This window comes from Sciurus carolinensis, chromosome 4 (genome assembly GCF_902686445.1).
Source record: "Sciurus carolinensis chromosome 4, mSciCar1.2, whole genome shotgun sequence".
Lineage (NCBI taxonomy): Eukaryota > Metazoa > Chordata > Mammalia > Rodentia > Sciuridae > Sciurus > Sciurus carolinensis.
This window is the reverse complement of record NC_062216.1, coordinates 93,544,373-93,562,581: the sequence shown is the minus strand read 5'-3', so window position 1 is coordinate 93,562,581 and position 18,209 is coordinate 93,544,373. Positions and strand designations below refer to the sequence as shown.

Here is an 18,209-nt window from a genome sequence, read left to right as displayed (position 1 = left end):
GCCAGAGGCAGATGGGACTACACCCAAGAGCAGTTTGTAAGTCCTGGAAAATAAGCTCACAGGACTGATGTCAAGGGCTGAAAAATTATGCTGGGCCTGATGTTCCAAGTCTGTAGGAAAAAAATTAAAAACATCCTCATGTCGAGGCTCTGCTAGATTTCTCCTGGAAAGAGTATTTAAGAAAATTCAGAAATTGGATTTTGAGAGGAATCCCCTGGGCTTTTTTCTTTCAAAGAGGTCAGATGCCAGAACCTAGGTCACCAGGTAGAAGCTGCAAGGTGAGGCTCCTTTCCTGGTTACTCAGCTCTGTGGGAATCCCTGTTCTCCTCTGGGACTTGCAAGAGTGGAAAGTCAGACATGATTGTCAGATGAAGTCTAAGTACTAGAATTACTCAAATCTACCCAAGCATCTCAAGTTACCTGATTTCCTCTGGACAGAAGGGGTCCCAGGTCTTCCTCTGCTCCGATACAACCAACAGCTCAAGGCTCTGAAAATAAAGAGACCAGTCAGAGGCAGAACTTGTGGAGAAAAACCTGTTTTAAATAAAAAACAGGTAAAATGGTTGATCTTCTTCCTGCATACTAGTTTTATTAAAAATGTAGCTCACTTCCTTGCAGATGGCTAGCAAATGGTAGTAGAAAAGTTTTAACCAAGCAATCCATTCTTTATAAGGGTGACAGAGAAACCTACTCTTATCCAGTAAATTCCTTTTTTTAAATTGTTTGTTCTATTTAGTTACACATGAAAGCAGAATGCATTTTGATTCATTGTACACAAATAGAATACAACTTTTCATTTCTCTGGTTGTACACGATATAATTACACCACCTTTTTATCAATAAGAGGTCAGGTGGAACTTGAGTTCTACATGTGAATTCCTCCATAAGTGCCTTTCCTAAAGAGACTGACAAAAGCAGAGGGGGACTCCAAAGCTAACCAAAGATCCCTATCTGTGGAGAAAGCCTAGTTTAGAAAGTATTCAATCTGGATGAAGGTGGGAAGGAGAGATGATTTAACTATGTAATGAAGCAATAGAGAACTGACCTTCCATTTCAGAAAAATGCATACGCATCATGTTAAATGAAAATGCTTTAATAATCTATTTTGCCTTAATAATAAAGATTACTAGAGTATTTCACAACAAATGGAAAGGATCCTTGACCCTTGGTCTCCTTCCACACTGATACGGGCTCGTAGACAATGATGACAAAGGGGAGGAGCATTACCTATAATCATCCCAAAATTCTACTTCCTGCAGGGATGGGTGGTTTTATTAACAGATGCTTATAATTTGGCATATACCTTAGGGGAAGCAAAATTTGACTTATCTAGTAAAGAAGAAAAGGTTTCATTCCACCTGGTCTCTGGCAACAAGAAACAACATATGGGTTGGATCTCAGTACCCAGTAGCCTAAGAAGGTACTAGGCAGTCACAGTAACACCTGACACACTTGGGAACAGGGAGTGGGCAAGATTAAAAGTACAGATGGAACCTGGGCACAGTGGCACATGCCTGTAATCTCAGCAACTCAGGAGCCTGAGGCAGGAGGATCGCAAGCTCAAGACCAGACTCAGCAACTTAGCAAGGTCCTAAGCAATTTAGTAGGACCCTGTCTCAAAATAAAAAAGGGCTGGGAATGTGGCTCAGTGGTAAAGTGCCCCTGGATTCAATCCCTGCCACAGCGCCCTCCTCCGCAAAAAAAAAAAAAAAAAAAAAGTAGTAGTACAGATGGGGCATATAAGTATGACAGAAGCCAGGTGCTGCAGAGTCCTGGCAGATGCCTAGATCTTCCAAAAAGCTGGGAAGGTACCAGAGGAGAAAAGGAAGATATCCTTTAACAGAATCACTGCCAGAAAAGGCAGTTGTAAGATCTTGGGACAGTTAGTCCAAAACATTAAAGAGCTGTAAATGTCAAAACTGCTCTGCTAACAAGCAATATGTAGAAAATGAGACAAGAAATGGTGGAACTCAAACAAGGGTGTCAAGTAAAAACACACTACAGAGCAACAGGATGTTTCAAACCCTCAGAACTTGGAATGTATGAGATATTTTACAGGCCACAGACTTGGAGTGAAAAGGAGTCGTCTTGTATTTGTTTTCATTATAACATTTTGGGGCTTAATGATTCATAAAATAAATGAGAAAGAACAAGAACACAGTTGACTGCAGAACCAATACTCTGTTGGGTCTGGCAAAGGGTTAAAATTCAACTCATTTGCAGATTTCTTTTCTGATTCATAGAAGATCCCAAAAGAAGTATAGCTAGATTTCTGAGGCTAATCTGTATTGAGACTTATCTCTAGATGGAGGGATGGTTTCAACTGTGTTCCTCCAAAATTTGTATGTTAAAGTCCTGAACCCCAGTACCCAGAGAGTGACCTTTTGTGAACAACATTCAAAGAGATCATTTAGGTTAAATGAAACCACTGTAGTGGGCCCTAGTCCAACATAACTTGTATCCTCATAAAAGAGGAAAACCTGGACAAGAGACAAACATGTAAAGGAGAAGATGGCCATCCATCAGCCAAGGAGAGTGAGGCATGAAACAGATCCTTCCTTCATAGCCCTCAGAGGGACCTAACCTTGCCAATGACTACAGCATAGAGAACTCTGCAGGGAGCAGTTGACCTGAAATCCCCAGTTCCATGTAGGCAATAATCTGCTAGCCACAATAAATTCTCTTCAGTGACAACATTAAGCCAACTGCTTCTTTTGCCCTAGTCATAAAGAAGATATTGATTCAATTTGATACAGCACATTCAGCAACTTCAGCATCATAACAAACATCTATAAAGTGATTACTTGCTTCCAGATTCTTACTGACAGATCTAGTAAAGACCTCCAGAGTATCCACTGGAGTTTGAAGTACTGTGCATATGTGCTAGTTTTTCCTACCTTCTTATACCTCACCACCCCCCCAGTAAAATTTAGGCACATCCACAAATCTAAAAAACGGGAAAATAAACTAATACACAACACTGAATTTGAAAATAGAAAACAAAACTGTCTCTAAATCAAGACAAAATTAAAATAAGCAAAATCATAGCAATATTTATTCAGTGTTTTTGCAGAGAGAGAGGTTTATACTAGGATCCTGGCAGAGGGCACATATGTATGTCAAAGCAACCTCATGATTGACAAGTAGTTTTATATCAACAATGAAACTGCTTAATACATTCAATTCAAATTTTTATAGGATGACTAGGCCTAGCAAGAACTGGTTCTCCTCCCATTTATTCTGCTGCCAGGCCTCAAGTACTTCAAGTCATTTCCACAAGAGCAAACATGTCCAATTAAAGAATGCTGGGTTCTCTAGCAAGTCAGGGGCCCTCCTCCACACAGAAAACCACAGCAGTCGGGGCTTTAGGTGATCCATTCCAAATGTAGATGCTAGCAGCTAGTGAGGTTCTAGACTGTAACTTACACTGATCTTCAACTATAAGACAGCCACTGAACAAGCAGCATAGATTTAACTATGCTGGCTTGAAAGATGCATATGGGATGTCATCCTATTCACACAAAAAATGATTTCTACAGCTTCATGGTGAAAGTCTTTCATATTTATTATCATTACTAAATTACTGGATTGTCAGGGATTTCCTGAAGTTACCTATTATTCTTCTACTTCTAAATAGGAAGAAAAGACCTATTTCAATTTGGAGACCTACAGTCAAGGTCACCACTGTGGCTGTGCAGGTTATGTCCTGTACAAGGTGCCTCACCCTGAGTAAGTGGATGCTGAAACTCAGCCCGTTTCAGCACAGGGGGCTGCATTTGCCTGGAAAGGGGTACCATTTTCTAATTTACTAGGTTCTCTTGGATAAGCAGTGGCATGTACTCAATGCCTATTTTTGTTGTTTTTAAAATTTATTTCCTAGTTATATTAAGTGGGAAAAGGGCAACATCAATATTATATGACATGTAATACTGGCTTAGCTATCCATTAACTTCTGCAAAGACACATTAAGATAAGAAATTATATTTGTTGGTAAGAGGAACTCTTTTCTGTCAACCCCTTTTGGATATTTTGAATTTTAAAATTTGTTCCAATTAGTTAAACATGACAAAATGCATTTTGACACATCATACATAAATGTAGTATAACTTCTCATTCTTTTGGTTGTACATGATATAGAATCACACCAGTCATGTAGGCATATATGCACACAGAGTAATAATGTTTGGTTCATTCTACTTTCCTTCCTTCCCTCATTTCTGTTCCCCTCCCTTCACGTCCCTCTGTCCCCCTATCCCCCTCACCTTATTGTGAGTTAGCATCCACATATCAGAGAAAACATTAGGCCTTTGGTTCCTTGGGACTGGCTTATTTTGCTTAGCATGGTATTATCTAGCTCCATTAATTTACAGGCAAATGCCATAATTGCATTTTAAGGCAGAGTAATACTCCATAATATGTGTGTGTGTGTATGTATGTATATCACATTTTGTTTACCCATTCATCTGTTGAAGGGCACCAAGATTGGTTCCATAGTTTAGCTATTGTGAGTGAGCTGCTATAAACATTGATGTGGCCCTGTTACTACAGTATGCTGATTTAAGTCCTTTGGGTATAAACTGAGGAGTGGGATAGTTGGGTCAAATGGTAGTTCCATTCCAAGTTTTCTGAGGAATCTCCATACTGCTTTCAATAATGGTTGCACTAATTTGCAGTGCCACCAGCAAAGTATGAGTATACCTATTTCCCCACAACCTCAATAACATTTATTGTTGCTTGTATTTTGATAATTGCCAGTCTGACTGGAATGAAATCTTAGAGTAATTTTGATTTGCATTTCTCTAATTCTAGAAATATTGAACATTTTTTCATATATTTGTTGACTGTATTTCTTCTTCTGTGAAGTCTTTGTTCAGTTCCTTAGTGCATTCATTGACTGGATTTCTTGGGGGTTTTTGGTGTTACATTGAGTTATTTATATATCCTGGAGATTAATGCTCTATCTGAGGTGCTTATGGTAAAGATTATATCCCATTCTGTAGGCTCCCTCTTCACATTATTAATTGTTTCCTTTGCTGAGAAGAAGCTTTTTAGTTCAAATCCATCCCATTTATTGATTCTTGATTTTACTTCTTGCACTTTATTTTTTTTTTTATTGTGAAAAATGGGATACATGTTCTTTCTCTGTTTGTACACAGAGTAAAGGCATACCATTTGTGTAATCATACGTTTACATAGGGTGATGTTGGTTGATTCATTCTGTTATTTTTTTCCCCTTCCCCCCACCCCTCCCATCCCTCTTTTCCCTCTATACAGTCCTTCCTTCCCCCATTCTTGCCCCCCCCTCCCTAACCCTCACTCTAACCCTAAAACTAACCCTTCCCACGCCCCATTATGTATCATCATCCACTAATCAGCGAGATCATTCTTCCTTTGGTTTTTTGAGATTGGCTTATCTCACTTAGCATGATATTCTCCAATTTCGTCCATTTGCTTGCAAATGCCATAATTTTATCATTCTTTATGGCTGAGTAATATTCCATTGTATATATATGCCACAGTTTCTTTATCCATTCATCAACTGAAGGGCATCTAGGTTGGTTCCACAATCTGGCTATGGTGAATTGAGCAGCTATGAACATTGATGTGGCTGTATCTCTGTAGGGTGCTGATTTTAAGTCCTTTGGGTATAGGCCAAGGAGTGGGATAGCTGGGTCAAATGGTAGTTCCATTCCAAGTTTTTTAAGGAATCTCCATACTGCCTTCCAGAGTGGTTGCACTAATTTGCAACCCCACCAGCAATGTATGAGTGTACCTTTTTCCCCACATCCTCGCCAACACCTGTTGTTGCTTGTGTTCTTGATAATCACCATTCTGATTGGGGTGAGATGGAATCTTAGGGTGGTTTGGATTTGCATTTCTTTTATTACTAGAGATGTTGAACATTTTTCCATATGTTTGTTGATTGTTTGTAGGTCTTCTTCTGTGAAGTGTCTGTTCATTTCCTTAGACCATTTGTAGTCTTGGTGTTGAGTTTTTTGAGTTCTTTATAGATTCTGGAGATTAGTGCTCTATCTGAAGTATGATTGGCAAAGATTTTCTCCCACTCTGTAGGCTCTTTCTTCACATTGCTGATAGTTTCCTTTGCTGAGAGAAAGCTTTTTAGTTTGAATCTATCCCAGTTATTGATTCTTGCTTTTATTTCTTGTGCTATGGGAGTCCTGTTGAGAAAGTCTGGTCCTAAGCCGACATGTTGAAGATCTGGACCTACTTTTTCTTCTATAAGATGCAGGGTCTCTGGTCTGATTCCGAGGTCCTTAATCCATTTTGAGTTTAGTTTTGTGCACGGTGAGAGATATGGGTTTATTTTCATTTGTTGCATATGGATTTCCAATTTTCCCAGCACCATTTATTGAAGAGGCTATCTTTTCTCCATTGCATATTTTTGGCCCCTTTGTCTAGTATGAGGAAATTATATTTGTTTGGGTTTGTGTCCGTGTCCTCTATTCTGTACCATTGATCTACCTGTCTATTTTGGTACCAATACCATGCCGTTTTTGTTACTATTGCTTTGTAGTACAGTTGAAGTTCAGGTATTGCAATACCCCCTGCTTCATTTTTCCTGCGAAGGATTGCTTTAGCAATTCTGGGTTTCTTATTCTTCCAGATGAATTTCATGATTGCTTGTTCTACTTCTGTAAGGTACATCGTTGGGATTTTAATTGGAATTGCATTGAATCTGTATAGCACTTTTGGTAGTATGGCCATTTTGACAATATTAATTCTGCCTATCCAGGAACATGGGAGATCTTTCCATCTTCTAAGGTGTTCCTTAATTTCTTTCTTTAGTGTTCTGTAGTTCTCATTGTAGAGGTCTTTCACCTCTTTTGTGAGATTGATTCCCAAGTATTTTATTTTTTTCGAGGCTATTGTGAATGGAGTAGTTTTCCTAATTTCTCTTTCTGAAGATTCATCACTTATGTATAAAAATGCATTGGATTTATGAGCATTGATCTTGTATCCTGCTACTTTACTGAATTCACTTATGAGTTCTAAGAGTTTTCTGGTGGAATTTCCTGGTTCCTCTAAGTATATAATCATATCATCAGCAAATAGGGATAGTTTGAGTTCTTCTTTTCCAATTCGTATCCCTTTAATTTCTTTGGTCTGTCTAATTGCTCTGGCTAGAGTTTCAAGGACGATATTGAATAGGAGTGGTGAGAGAGGGCATCCCTGCCTTGTTCCAGATTTTAGGGGGAATGCTTTCAGTTTTTCACCATTAAGAATAATATTAGCCATGGGCTTAGCATAGATGGCCTTTACAATGTTAAGGAACGTTCCCACTATCCCTATTTTTTCTAGTGTTTTGAGCATGAAGGGGTGCTGTATTTTATCAAATGCTTTTTCTGCATCTATTGAAATAATCATGTGATTCTTGACTTTAAGTCTGTTGATATGGTGAATTACATTTATTGATTTCCTGATGTTGAACCAACCTTGCATCCCTGGGATGAAACCCACTTGATCATGGTGCACTATCTTTTTAATACATTTTTGTATGCGATTTGCTAAAATTTTGTTGAGAATTTTTGCGTCGATGTTCATTAAGGATATTGGTCTGAAATTTTCTTTCCTCGATGTGTCTCTGTCTGGTTTAGGTATCAGGGTGATATTGGCTTCATAGAATGAGTTTGGGAGGGTTCCCTCCTCTTCTATTTCATGGAATACTTTGAAAAGTATTGGAATGAGCTCTTCTTTAAAGGTTTTGTAGAACTCGGCTGAGAACCCATCTGGTCCTGGACTTTTCTTTGTTGGTAGGCTTTTGATGACTTCTTCTATTTCATTACTTGAAATTGGTCTATTTAAATTGTGTATGTCCTCCTCGTTTAGTTTAGGCAATTCATAGGTCTCTAGAAACTTGATGATATCTTCGAAATTTTCTATTTTGTTGGAATATAGATTTTCAAAATAGCTTCTAATTATGTTTTGTATTTCAGTCGTGTCTGTTGTGATATTTCCTTGTTCATTCCGAATTTTGGTGATTTGGGTTTTCTCTCGTCTTCTCTTTGTTAGTGTGGCTAAAGGTTTATCAATTTTGTTTATTTTTTCGAAGAACCAACTATTTATTTTGTCAATTTTTTGTATTGTTTCTTTCGTTTCAATTTCGTTGATTTCAGCTCTCAGTTTAACTATTTCCTGTCTTCTACTACTTTTGGTGTTGGTCTGTTCTTCTTTTTCTAGGGCTTTGAGCTGTAGTGTTAGGTCATTTATTTTTTGAGTTTTACTTCTTTTATTAAATGCGCTCCATGAAATAAATCTTCCTCTAAGTACCGCTTTCATAGTGTCCCAGAGATTTTGATACGATGTTTCTTTGTTCTCGTTTACCTGTAAGAATTTTTTAATTTCCTTCCTAATATCTTCTGTTATCCATTCCTCATATAATAGCATATTGTTTAATCTCCAGGTGTTGGAGTAATTTCTGTTTTTTGCTCTTTCATTTATTTCTAGTTTCAATCCATTATGGTCTGATAAAATACAAGGAAGTGTCTCTATCTTCTTGTATTTGCTAACATTAGCTTTGTGGCATAATATATGGTCTATTTTAGAGAAGGATCCATGTGCTGCTGAGAAGAAAGTGTATTCACTCTTCGTTGGATGTTATATTCTATAAATGTCTGTTAAGTCTAAATTATTGATTGTGTTATTGAGATCTATGGTTTCTTTGTTCAATTTTTGTTTGGAAGATCTGTCCAGTGGTGAGAGAGGCGTGTTAAAATCACCTAGTATTATTGTATTGTGGTCTATTTAGTTTCTGAGATTGAGAAGGATTTGTTTGACATACATGGGTGAGCCACTGTTTGGGGCATAGATATTTATGATTGTTATGTCTTGCTGATTTATGGTTCCCTTAAGCATTATGAAATGTCCTTCTTTATCCCTTCTGATTAACTTTGGCTTGAAGTCCACTTTATCTGAAATGAGGATGGATACCCCAGCTTTTTTGCTGGGTCCATGTGCATGGTAAGTTTTTTCCCATCCTTTCACCTTTAGTCTATCGGTATCTCTTTCTAAGAGATGAGTCTCTTGCAGGCAACATATTGTTGGATCTTTCTTTTTTATCCAATCTGCCAGTCTATGTCTTTTGATTGATGAATTCAGGCCATTAATATTCAGGGTTATTATTGAGATATGATTTGTATTCCCGGTCATTTGACTCATTTTATTCATTTATTTGCTTATTTTTGACACAACTTGGTTCCTCTTTATTTGAGAGTTCCTTTAGGATATCTCCTCCCTTTGCTGGTTTGCTTCTTTGTTTTTCATATCTTCTTCATGGAATATTTTGCTGAGAATGTTCTGTAATGCTGGCTTTCTTTTTGTATATTCTTTTAGCTTTTGTTTATCATGGAAGGATTTTATTTCGTCGTCAAATCTGAAGGTAAGTTTTGCTGGGTATAAGATTCTTGGTTGGCATCCATTTTCTTTTAGGGCTTGAAAAATGTTATTCCAGGCCCTTCTAGCTTTTAGGGTCTGGATTGAAAAATCTGCTGATATCCGTATTGGCTTCCCCCTGAATGTAATTTGGTTCTTTTCTCTCACAGCCTTTAAGATTCTGTCTTTATTTTGTATGTTAGGTATTTTCATTATAATGTGCCTTGGTGTGGGTCTGTTGTAATTTTGTGTATTTGGAGTCCTGTAAGCCTCTTGAACTTGATTTTCCATTTCGTTCTTCAGATTTGGGAAATTTTCTGAAATTATCTCATTGAATAAGTTGTGCATTCCTTTGGTTTGTTTCTCTAAGCCTTCCTCAATCCCAATAATTCTCAAATTTGGCCTTTTCATGATATCCCATAGTTCTTGGAGATTCTGTTCATGATTTCTTACCATCTTCTCTGTTTGTTCGACTTTGTTTTCGAGGTTAAATATTTTGTCTTCAATATCTGAAGTTCTGTCTTCCAGGTGTTCTATCCTATTGGTTGTGCTTTCTATGGAGTTCTTAATTTGGTTTATTGTTTCCTTCATTTCAAGGATTTCTGTTTGGTTTTTTTTCAATATCTCTAACTCTTTATTGAAATGGTCTTTTGCTTCCTGTATTTGCTCTTTTAACTGTCGATTGGTGCGTTCATTCAATGCCTGCATTTGCTCTTTCATTTCATCGTTTGCTTCCCTTATCATGTTGATTATGTACATTCTGAACTCCCTTTCTGACATTTCTTCTGCCATGCTGTCATTGGATTTTATTGATATAACATCCAGATTTGTTTGAGGCATTTTCTTCCCTTGTTTTCTCATATTGTTCAGGTATCAGTGGACTGCAGAGATGTTGCAGATTTCCTCTATTGACTTATAATGTCCCTGAAGATTGCTAGTATATCCCCTCTTGTCCTTCAGTAGCCTGAAGTCTTAGAGGAAGTTGATACTTCGGTGTTCCCCTAGGTAGCTGCCTCTCTAGGGGTGGTGGTCTTCAGGTGGGGTATATTCCCTGCTAGAGGGCAGAGGTGCCTCTACTTGTTGACCAATGGTCATCCAAAGGGGAACTAGACTGCGGGCTGAGGCAATGCCTGTTTGGGCCTGTGTCTCTGGTTTTACCGTCTTTGTGGGAAAACCTCACTCGGCGGGGAAGACCCACCCGGTGGGGAGGTCTCACTAGTCCGTTCCCCTCCTAGAGGTTCCCCTCAGTCCACAACTACCGCCTGGGCAGGGCAGCCTTCCCAAGCAACGTTTCCAGGGGCCTGGACCTACCTCCTGGGCTTGGGAGCCCTGCCCTTTGCAGACGAGTCTCCTTAGGTGGCCCCTCCTCAGAGAAGCTGCCAGAAGTCCTGGAACCTTCGCTCCACCCCTCAGCTGGTCTCTGTGTAGCTCTCCTGGGCCTGGGAGCCTCACCCTTCGTCGACGAGTCTCCTTAGGTTGTCCCTTCTTAGAGAAGCTGCCCGAAGTCCTGGAACCTTCACTTCGCCCCTCAGCTTGTCTCTGTGTAGTTCATTCAAGAAAAGGTGCCTAGGTCCCTGGACCGGACCTTGCTATGCACCTAATCGCCTGGCTATGAGACCCGCCCTCTGACCAGTCACTTGGAGCCTCGTACATATGTTCCAAGCCCCAGTGACCCGTCGCTTGTCTCTTCCTCCAGACAGCCACCCGGTGCTCTGTGTGGGCGCTTGGAGACCAAGCCACTCACTGCGTACCTCCACCTCCTCCGGGCAGTCCCCTCCCCGTTGCTCAGGCGGTTGCTGGATCCAAACAACTCGCCGCCTGGGCAGGGCAGCCTTCGCAGGCAACGTTCTCTTTCTCTGGCAGCCGCTGGAGCCCTGGCAGATCGCTTCAAAACCAAGCGGTGTGTCGCACAACCTCCTTTGCAAAGTTCCCCGCTTTCTGAGTTCACTGCTCCAGCGGGGGAGGTGTGTCTTGCCGCCTGGGCAGGGCAGCCTTCGCAGGCAACGTTCCCAGGGGCCCGGACCTCCCTCCTGGGCTTGGGAGCCTCACCCTTCGCAGACGAGTCTCCTTAGGTTAGAGAATCTGCCCGCGGTCCTGGAAACTTCAATCCGCCATTTTTCGCTCCGCTTCGCTGTCCGTGTTTACCACTCCGGCGGGGGAGAGGCGACCCGCCGAGTCACTCTACTTCACAAAGTTCTCTGCGTTCCGGGGCTACTGCCCCATCGGGGACGCCTCCCCTATGGGAGAAACTCACCCGGCGGCTTTGAGTTGGTCCCAAGTCACTATCTCCTCTTTTGAATCTTGAGTCCTGGAGCAACATGAAATGCAGCCGCCCTCTAGTCCGCCATCTTGAACCTTCTACTTCTTGCACTTTAGAAGTCTCGTTAAGGAAGTCAGATCCTAAGGCTATCAGGCACAAGGTCTCTGTTTTAGTGCCTAAGTCTATGATCCACTTTGAGTTGAGTTTTGTGCAGGGTGAGAGAGAGAGGTTTAATTTCATTTTGTTATATATGGAATTCCAGCTTTCCCAGCACCATTTGTTGAAGAGGCTATCTTCTCCAATGAATATTTCTGGTACTTTTGTCTAGTATGAGATAACTGTATTTATGTGGGTTTGTCTCTGTGTCTTCTATTCTGTACCACTGCTCTGTGTGTCTGTTTGGTGTCAATATCCTGCTGTTTTTGTTACTATGGCTCTGAGGTATAGTTTTAAGTTCTGGTATTGTGATGCCTCCTGCTTCACTCTTCTTGCTAAGGAATGCATTGGCTACTCTGAGTCTTTTATTTTTCCAAGTGAATTTCACAATTGCTTTTTCTAGTTCTATGAAGAATGTCACTGGTATTTTAATAGGAACTGCTTTAAATCTGTGTAACACTTGGTAGTATGGCCAGCTGGACAATATTAATTCTGCTTATCCAAGAACATGGGAGATCTTTCCATCTTCTAACGTCTTCTTTAATTTCTCTCATTAATGTTCTGTAGTTTTTCATTGTAGAGGTTTTTCACCACTTCTGTTAGATTGATTTCCAAATTTTTTTTTTTTTTTTGGCAGCTCTTGTGAATGGGGCAGTTCTCCTAACTTCTCTTTCAGTAGATTCATCACTGATTCTCAATACCTATTTTTCAGTTTTAATCTTAATAGACATGTCACCTAAGAGTATCACATTCATTCTCTTCTCCAAGACTACCTTTGGGGAAAATGCCCTTGGGATATAGAGTTACCTCAGTGGAGGGTGGTCATTTTAAATACCTTTAATTCAGGAAGTGAAGTAGTTAGTTAGTCTGAAATGTACAGAACAAATTTGGGGTCCTTAATCCAACATCAAATCATGTTAGATCAGTGGTTTCATTTAACCTAAAATTATCTCTCTGAAGACTTCAGAAAACGTTATACTGTGGCGCCAAGCATGGTGGCACACGCCTGTAATCCCAGTAGTTCAGGAGTCTAAGGCAAGAGTAGTGAAAGTTCAAGGCCAGCCTCAGCAATTTAGGGAGACCCTGTCTCAAGATAAAACATTAAGAAAAGAGCTGACAATGTGGTTCAGTGGTTAAGCAACCCTGGGTTCAAACCCTGGTACCCTCCCTGCAAAAAAAGTCACACTCTGAGATATTTTAACATACAAATTTTGGAGGGACACAGTTGAAACCATCCCACCACCTATAGTCAAGCCTCAGTACAGATTAGTCTCAGAAATCTAGTTGTAATTATTTTAGAATATAAAGAACAAAAGCTCTAAATGTGGCTTACAGTATTGGCAGGGCCAGTTTGAGAATTTAAAGACCTGCAGAGGAAAGGGCAGAGGGAGGGAGGGAGGGAAAAGGGAAGTAATAGAGACTGAAATTGACCAAATTATGGTACATGCAGGTATTAATGTCACAATGTATCATACTATTTCATATATATAATGTGCCAATTAAATTTTATTTTTAAAAAAGTTTAAAAGGAAGATTGTCCTATAAACAATCAAGAAGGGTGTAACTGAAGGATCTTAAGCACAGGGCTGACCCGATAACAGTTTGTGTTTCTCAAAAAATCTCTCTGGCTCCACTGTGGGTGATGTATCAGAGGAGCCAACAATGTGGAAAGATTCAGAGTTGGTGGACTACACTAAGTGGGGACAGGAAGTGGGAGAAGCAGATATTCAAGATATGTCAGGAGCTGGAACTGACACGACTTTGAGAATGACAATGTAGGAGTGAAACTGTGAGAGAGAAAGAATGCTGTCTGAGATGACAATAGCCTGTGGCACCAAAAGAAGAGGCAGATGCTGCTGTCATTTATAGAGAAAACTGGAAGAGGAGCAAATTTGGGGGTGCAGGTCTTGAGTTCAGGGTTAAGAGTTAAGACTTCCAAAAAGCACTGGATAAAATGCCTTCTAGTATATGTTGGTACTAAAATATGATATACCAAAATACTTATGTTTCCTGAGATACTTATACAAAATACTTATAAAATCTGAGAAATGCAAATATGTTCAGAGTTTTGTAAGCTCTGGAGTTCTATGGCTCCATGCTGAATGAAAGATTGGTAGTTATTGAATTACTCTCCACAGCCACATTTCCACCCCCACTCCCAGAGTGGTTTTTTGTTGTTGTTGTTGTTGTTGTTGTTGTTGTTAGACCAGTTGCTTTGAGAGTGGAGAAATCTCAGAAGAAAGAAAATAGCCCACATGGTAGAAGTTCAAAGTCACATACCATATTTCACTGCATAATCATAACACCTGTTTTTTTTTTTCCCATTCCAAAGATTGGTTTACAACCTTTCAACTCATAATTATCTCATCATATATATAATTCGGTTTAACATGCCACTTAAAAGATAGAGCACCAGTATATAGCAGTAGCATATGGATACATATTTGTCCTCTCATGCACTGCTAGTCACAAGCCTAGAATTGTCAGCACATTGCACACTGTTGGTATATTTCTGAAAGTCGACTTACATGGTTTTTTCAGAATGCTGCAGGACAAAGCTTGAACACATCTTACGTGAGTGACAGCACATCTGATAATGAGGCCAATGACAGGAGCGCAGAATTTTCAGACACAGAAGATTAATCAATTTTTTTTCAAGAGTAATATTTTGATTATGATACACAAATCAATGACAGCTAATGTGTTAATTATTTTCAGACTGAAAAAAATGTATGCTAAACTATCTTGAAGAAATGCTAAGTGTTGATTTGGACTACTCGATCTTAACATATATTCACAAGTATTCCATGTATCCCGATTGTACACTGAAGTCAGTTTAGTAATAAATGATTTTTCAGCAATACTGGATTTTTGTAAAAAAAAAAAAAATTTATAGTTGTAGATGGAGAGAATGCCTTCATTTTATTTATGTATTTTTATGTGATGCTTAGGATCGAATTGAGTACCTCACACGTGCTAGGTAAGCACTCTGTCACTGAGCCACAGCCCCAGTCCAATAGCAGCAGAATTTAAAACAAAAACAAAAACAAAACAAAAAAAACCCCACTTCTCATAATGGTCATACCCCACTTTTCTGCTAAAAAAAAAAAAAAAAAAAAAAAAAAGACATAAAATCTGTGAGGATTATGCAGTGAAATATACTAGCAGCCTGATAACCATCCCCTTTCCCAATTCTTGCTACCACAATGTGTTCCAATCATAAGCTACAGATTTTTATTTTAGTGAATCAAGACATCAAATTCATTAAGAGCAATGGGTCTCAAAGTGTAGTCTCTAGATAAGCAAAACAGGATTACCTGTGAGACATGTGAACTCTCAGGCTCCACCCAGACCTACTGAACTCTGAAACTCCAAGGATGGGACCCAGAATCTGTGTTGTAACAAGTCCTCCAAATGATTCAGGTTGAAGCTTCAGAACCATTGACAATGGTCAATTGGATTTTCCTCATATCTGTTTCTACCTATTTATAGTAATTTTCTGTTAAAATTTCCTTGGGAGAGATCCAAGATGGTGGACTAGAGGGAGGCTGTGTTCCTTGTTGCTCCATAACTTGGATTTCAAGCAGAGAAAAACCTCTTTCTCTGTGAGGCAGTCTTTGCTGCTCATTGATCCCCTGCTGTTTACCCCATTTGTCTACCTTGATCACCCGCAGTCTGCGAGCATATTGACTATTTTCAGTCTGTAATTGGCCATTTGCCTATTTGCTTGCCTCTTGTCTGCCTTTCACCTACCCATCACCCACTGACTGAGGTCCACCTGCTGATCAACGGCTGGTAACCTACAGAATGCCTGCAGACTACCAGTGGATTGACAGCTGCCAGCTGTTGCCTGGAAGTCCACTATCAAAATAACTGCAGGTTTGGTTACATGTGGTTGCCACCATTTTGATACAACAGCCAGGACCTGCAGGAACACCCCAGCCTGACCGACTGTGCCCACCTCCAGGGACCCCGGCCTGAACAACCACACCCCACACAGACTCAGCACCCATGCCCCACATTGCAGCTCCCCATTTGCCAACACGTTTGGAAGCCAGTGCAGCTATCTTGGATTATCCTGGAAGCAGAAGCTGCCATCTTTAGGTGGGGCAAATCCCATCCTGAGATGCCTGCAAGAGACTGGAAGTTCATTGTCCGGTACCTATCACACATCAGGCTACTGGAGACTGGGAGGTTTGAATATTATATGACTGTTATACTGTAGATTTTTTTTCTTTTTTTTTTTCCCTCCTTTTTGATAGTTTTAAAGTTTTTATTTATTTTTCTTACTCTCTTTTCCTTTTGTTTACCTGTTTCCACAGAATCTCTTTCTTTGTTTTCTCATGCTAACAACCAACTTCTTTTGATTCCACTTTCGCTCTTCCTATGATCTAGAATTTCTACATACTCTTTTCTTATCCCATTAATAGTTACATCCTACACCCTCCCCATCCTCTTTGTCCTCCATTAGAAACTGCAGACCTTACTGCAAATCTATTTGTTATACCATAGATAATAACTGAACTCATCCTCTCTGTTTATTATGACAATATTGTTAACATCTTCACAGGGACTATTTGGTTTAGGGCTGCATATTGTCTATACTGGGTGCTGCTAATATTGATCTCCCCCTTAAAGAAGAGGTTTTGGAAACCTGCGGGTCACTATAAGTCAATGGGGGTAAAGTGCAACACCCCAGATCTGCACTGCCAGAGGGGAAGATACATGAACAACATGAAAAAAAAAGGGAATAAAGTGGTTCAAACAAACCAAGATTCTATATTAATAGAATCCAATGACAGCATGGTAGAAGAAATGTCAGAAAAGGACTTCAGATTATAAACATGATTAAGATGATTAGTGAAGCAAAGGATGAGATAAGAGAGCAAATGCAGGCAATGAATGATCACTCCAGTAAGCAGTTGAAAGAGCAACTGCAGGACGCACAAGATCATTTCAACAAACAGATAAGTGATTCTCAAAAAAAAAAAAAAAAAAAACTGAACAGAAATCCTTGAAATGAAGGAAACAATAAACCAAATAAAAAACTCAATGGAAAGCATCAACAACGCAGACACAGACTACATCCACTTACAAGACAGAACCACAGACAGTGAAGAAAAAATATTTAATCTTAAAAATCAAGTTGACCAAACAGAGGAGATGGTAAGAAATCATGAACAGAATCTCTCAGGAAAAGATCAAATTTAAGAATTATCAGGATTGAGGAAGGCACAGAGATACCAACCAAAGGAATGAACAACTTATTCAATAAAATAATATCAGAAAATTTCCCAAACCTGAAGAATGAAATGGAAAACCAACTACAAGATGCTTACAAAACACCAAATGCACAAAATTGTAACAGATCCACACCAAGGCACATTATAATGAAAATGCTAACATACAAACAGGATTTTAAAGGCTGCAGTAGAAAAGCATCAGATTACATACAGGGGGAAACCAATACAAATATCAGATTTCTCAGCCCAGATCCTAAAAGCTAGAAGGGCCTGGAACAACATATTTCAAGCTCTGAAATAACATGGTTGCCAACCAAGAATCCTCTACCCAGCAAAACTAACCTTCAGATCTGAAGACAAAATAAAATCCTTCCATGACAAACATAACTTAAAAGAATATAAACAAAGAAAGCCTGAGTTACAGAACATTCTCAGCAAAATATTCCATGAGGAGGAAATGAAAAACAACAATGTAGGTCAGCAAAGGGAGGAACTACCTTAAAGGAAAAGCCAATCAAAGGAGAAACCAAGTCAAGTTAAAAATCAAAAATAAATAAAAATGACTAGGCATACAAATCATATCTCAATAATAACTCTGAATGTTAATAGCCAAAACACATCAATCAAAAACAGACTAGCAGATTGGATTAAAAAGAGACCCAACAAGATGCTGCCTTCAAGAGACTCATCTCATACAAAAGGACATTCATAGACTAAAGGTGAAAGGATTGGGGGAGGGGGGACCTACCCTGCACACGGACTCAGTAAAAAGTGAGGGTTTCCATCCTTATATCAGATAAGGTGGACTTCGAGCCAAAGTTAGTCAGAAGGGATAAAGGTCACTTGATACTCCTTAAGGGAGCCATAAATCAGGAAGACATAATAGACCACAACACAATAATTCTGGGTGACTTTAACACACCACTGTCACCACTGGATAGATGTTCCAAACAAAAACTAAACAAAGAAACCACAGAACTCAATAATACAATCAATAAGTTAGACTTAATAGACATACATAGAATATTTCATCCATCAACAAGTAAATACACATTCTTCTCAGCAGCACATGGATCCTTCTCTAAAATAGACCATATGTTATGCCACAAAGAAGCCCTTAGTAAAAGCGAAAAATAGAGATACTACGTTGTGTTCTATAA

General features: G+C 39.4%; 1 protein-coding gene across 1 annotated transcript in view; it reads right to left on the bottom strand.

Annotated features, from left to right (window-relative positions):
• Ppfibp1 (PPFIA binding protein 1) overlaps window positions 1–18,209 on the bottom strand; it is a 224,170-nt gene that overhangs the window by 98,253 nt on the left and 107,708 nt on the right. The window contains 1 exon segment of the mRNA XM_047548085.1: window positions 421–488. The gene's annotated coding sequence lies outside the window, so the exon portion shown is untranslated.